Raw genomic sequence first — 5163 nt, forward strand, 5'->3', positions numbered from 1 at the left:
CCAATCATATTTGTCCAACTGGCACATTATTTAAGTTGTTAATTATATACGCAGCAATATTAACGTACAACATCTCTTGTTTGCGCACGTCCGGACCGCTGCCACGGCCGGTCCTGACCAACCCGAACCCTCTTCATCACCGGCGCATGCTTCCCGCCCGAAACGGTCAGTGCCGCATTCATGCCCGGCCAGAGCGGACGCGACCTCTCACTGGCGCCGGCATTGAAGCGGCGCGCTGGCCGAGAGAGCGTCGCCCGTGCCGCTTCCGGGTGCACGCGGCTGCTCCGCGTTCAAAGGTCGCAATAGCCGGCTACAACATGCATGTAAAAAGTTCTTGGGAGTCCGTGCTACAGCTAGCTGTCCTCCCCCAACTCGTCAATCTCTTCCAGTACTGCTAGTACTCCATGGCGCGATCCATTGACAAGCAGGCGGGAAAGTTATCGTATACTCGGTTTGCGGTGAGTGGCATGCCGAGCGACCGTGTGGGCTCGAGCCGTGGAGGAGGGTGAGACACGAACACGACAGACGTGATTTAAACGTTGGTTTTGCTCAATGGCGCGATCCAATGAAACGAAACGTTGGTTTCTCTCCGTTTCCATTTTTTCTCCGGAAAAACGGAAACTTTCCACTCCATTTTCATTCCTATTCCAAGGTTGCCCCGTTACAACCTTCCATCAAATACAAAGGAAAAACTAACACGCATGCTGATGCATCTCAATGATTCACAGATCATAGCCAATATTTACTTCACAACTAAAGAAAAAAGTTGTGAGAGCGTGTACGAAACAAAAACTACTGATGGGGTCACTACGACTTAAACCCTAAACCCTAAACATGATTTAATTTCCTGGCCAGGTAGAACCTGTCGAAGGAAAGACGGCTGGCACCCTCGGATCATACGATGCTTTTGTGCAGTTCCACTAAAATCGACCTGAGCATCCCTGATGGCTTAGATATTGAAGAAGTGTGATTAGAATAATAGTACTGGCACTAGTTCATGAGACATAAACTCATCACAAGTAGAAGCCGGTAGAAGTAGAGAAAGATCGACATGGAGATGGAGCTACGGCAGTGGAGCAAGCCGGCTCCAAAAGGAAGATGGACTACCTGGGACATCGGGTTGTAGCTAGAAGGGCGGTTGGGACGCGGCATCGGCCCATACCACGGTGACCCCCGATTGGGATGCACCGACTGTGGGTTTTCTCCCTCGCCGATGTCGACAGCGTCTACCAGAACATTGTTCCCTTCCCCCAGCTGCGGGATTAGGCCCGTCGTTCTATGCTTGTAAAGACAGCAACCTAAGGAAGCAGGCTTGTAGCTTAGGCTCCTGCTCGTGTATATATAGTGGTTTTCTTTTTCTCTCCATGTCAACCATTTTATATTGCGTACGTGTCATTCAAGAGTGAAATGATGGTTGCTTCTTCCGACTAACTTACTGTGTGATTTGACTGCTCCTTAGTGGCCCCTACACGTACTCCCCCTACGTGTATGCAACAGTCACACGTACACATGGACGCAAAAACGCGCGCGACGCCCTAATGCATGCATATCCGAGCACACGACGGAACACACACGGTCACGCTCAAGTGCTCAACCTACACGTGCATGCACACACATACTCAGTCAGGGTGAGCTAGTGACCGTATAAACACCGGAAAATATATATATTGAGCTTAATGAGCATATTATGAAGTCCACTGACCGTATTTTTACAAATATACAGTGACAGACAGTGTATTTATCTCGTTTGAAATTAAGCCATATTAACCGGAGAGGAGGCATTATGGACTAGCATTACTTTGCTGTGTCCCGTCAACTTGCCGAACGAGGAGAAGGTTGTAGGACGGGAGAAGCTTGCGCGCGGTGGCTCACAGGACAAGGAGAAACTTTTGACTAATGCAAGCTCTCCCTCGCTCAGGCGGTGGACGTGCAACAGTTAATTCGGTGTCAGATTGCCAGAAGCATACACTATACTACTAGTGCTATTATTGTTTGACTTCCCGAATAGGCGAACAGCCAAGCGCAAAGTTTACTAGTACTACTACTATAGTCTATAAAGGTACGTACTATACTAGTACTATGGACCGGATGGAGGAGCATCTGCACTCTTATTATAATTTTAAAATGTGATAAAGCAATCTTCAACACATTTGGTTCTCTTCGAGGGTTCTCGCATGTGATAATGGATGTTGATTGCATGGAACACTCGCCACAATTCTCGCTTAATTCTGGCTCATGTCCTGTTACAAATAGTAGCGCTCAGTAATATTTCCTCTTTTTTGTTATTCAGCATGTAAACAGGTCAGCAAACCTTGCGGCGCATCTTCATGCGAACCGTGCTTGCTGCACTTTGAATGTGGCCGAGAGCTGGCTTGATGAAACACCTCGCTTCCTACTTCTTTTTTTGCGGGGTACCTCGCTTCCTAGTGACCAGTGTCTTGGCTGATCGTCCTAAGAATGCTTATATATGAATAAAGTTGTCTCATTTACCCGCAAAAAAGATTAAGCCATATTAACCGGAAAGGAGGGAGTATGGACTAGCACTACTTTTTGGTGTGTCCCGTCAACTCGCAGAACGAGGAGAAGCTTTCAGGACAAGGTGAAGCTCGCTTACGCCTTTTGACTAATGCAACCTACCCTCGGTGGACATGCATCAGTCCATTCGGTGTCAGATTGTCAGAGGCATACACTGTAGTACCCAACATGCGGAGTACCATCATTGTTCGACTTCACGAAGAGGCGAAGAGCCAAGCGCAGTAGTACGAGTAGTACTACTACTAGAACCGCATCGTGGAGCGTCTGTACTCTTATTTTTTTATCTCTGATAAAGTGCACATTTATTCCGGAGAAGGGCGGAAAACGGCAGCCCAACATGTAATGAATGATATCGATCAACCAACCATGCTCGAATATATCTTGGCCTCCGTGCGAGCCCGTCTGTGTGTTCTCGCTCCTCGTCTCTCTCAAGGAACGGCGGGTTGGCTCTTTGCCGTCAATTGAGATCGGTTTGCTCACACTCCTGTCCCACATGTCAGTGATATGCCAAGAGGAGGTGCGTTGACCGACTGGCCATACGCATACTTGGTTTTGCACCTTCATACTACTCCTCCCTCCATCACAGTTTACAGGGCACGCTTCATTATGATGCATTTCTCTCAATGCATTTCCACCACCAGAGAGACTTTAGACGCGTTTGGTTTAATACTCAATTAATTAGGGTGTGGTAACCACAATCAAGTCCACAATTTTCTCTCCATGTACTGTACTACTACGGAGTGGAGTAAGTGCATGCATGTGTGTACCCGGGGTGGAAGCACTGCATGCATGTGTGTACGCATTATTCTCTCTAGTAATAGACGCCGTGCTATAACTACCAATGCTATTTTTCAGGCCGATCGATAGTCGCCTTGGTCCCACAGATTTTTTTTCTTTTTTCTGAAGCGCACTGTATAAACAGTGGCGGATGGAGTAGTACGAGCGGATTCAAAGAAGAGCGTATTGATGGTTGCTTCTTCAGAGCAACTTACAGTGGGAAAGGTGGGGCTTATGATTTGACTGCTCATTACTCACTATTAATGCGGCGCAACGACCGGGCTGAGTCTCCCATGCGGTTGTCCACTACCCCCTCGGTTCTTAAATATACTCCGGAGTATTTGTCTTTCTAGAGATTTCAACGAGTGACTACTCAAATATTTGTCTTTTTAGAGATTTCAAATGGACTGGCACATACGGATGTATATAGACATATTTTAGAATGTAGATTCACTCATTTTGCTCCGTATGTAGTCACTTGTTGAAATCTCTAGAAAGACTAATAGAATACTTAGGAATGGAGGGAGTACACATACGAAGCAAAATGAGTGAATCTACACTCTAAAATATGCCCTTTTAAAATTTGTAAAAAGAAAAATATTTAGGAACGAAGGAGTATATTTTTGTGCATGGCACATGGACCCGGATGATGAAGAGGCTTCTGGCAATGCTATCAAGCTTCCATCATTTGTTTACATAATTTACGTACTATACTGTTGAGGATATAGACCTTAGAGTCACCCGCCAGGAGGGGCCGGGTTACTCGTATGGTCGTTGCCAGAAGCCCGGGGCCAAGCTTGAAGACGATGGGCCAGAGATGGGCTTAAGACCCGGATATGGCTTAAGGCCCGTAGTTACAATCATTATTATGGTAGAACTTGTAGTGTAAGGCAAGTATAGTTGAGAGTCCGAGCCGGACACTCTTATGAGCCGGCAGGGACTCTGAGGGCTGCTGGGCATCAGCCTCCTATATAAAGGGACGACCCGGCAGCGGTTTAGGGACAAGAACAATCGGATCGAGAGCCAGGCACAGCGGTTTAGCTCCCTGGTGATCGTAACCCTAATCAATACCACCTCAAACTGGACGTAGGCTTTTACCTTCACCGTAAGGGGCCGAACCAGTATAAACCCCCGTGTTCCTTGTCCCGCATTAACCCCTTCAAGCTTCCTAGTTGCAATGGCTCCACGACTAAGTCGTAGCTCGAGGACATCTGCCGTGACAATTCCACGACAGCTGGCGCCCACCGTGGGGCCAGCGCACGGTGGATTTGAGTTCTTGAAGGGCAGCTTCGAAGGGCTCAAGGGATACGCTGTGGGCCGGATGACCAAGAGTCGTCGCGGCAAGCTCTACATCGACGATGCAAACTGGGGCCCCGACGCCGGCTCAATTGAGTACGGGTACCGGGTCCCCTTCGGCGGAATTCATGTTTTCATTGGCAAGATTGGTGAGCCGGGCCCTGAGCCGGGTCTCTGCGCCGATCTCATCGAGACGGCTCAGCTTGCGCGACCCGCCCGGGCCCGGCCTGCCTTAAGGCATGCTTTTGTGGGGTGTATCCAGGGAGGACTCTCTGATCGATCTGGATCTGGTGATGAGACGGCCGCCGACTCTGACGGCGAGTCAGCCACCGATGAGTCAAACTCGTTGTACCAACTACAAGATGGCAGGCTCATGGGTTGTTCCGATGGTGACGGTATTCCGGACCTATTTGAGCCGCCAAGTCAGGTTGGAGTTTTTATGGCTGGTGCGCAGCCTGTTCAGAACCCCGCTGCTAGAGCGGGAAACCCAGTGCCTTCTCCGGCTCAGGTGCTAATGGATCTCACGGACAAGATGACGGCCCTGTTAACCGCCAC

This window comes from Aegilops tauschii, chromosome 5, assembly GCF_002575655.3.
Source record: "Aegilops tauschii subsp. strangulata cultivar AL8/78 chromosome 5, Aet v6.0, whole genome shotgun sequence".
Taxonomy (NCBI): domain Eukaryota; kingdom Viridiplantae; phylum Streptophyta; class Magnoliopsida; order Poales; family Poaceae; genus Aegilops; species Aegilops tauschii.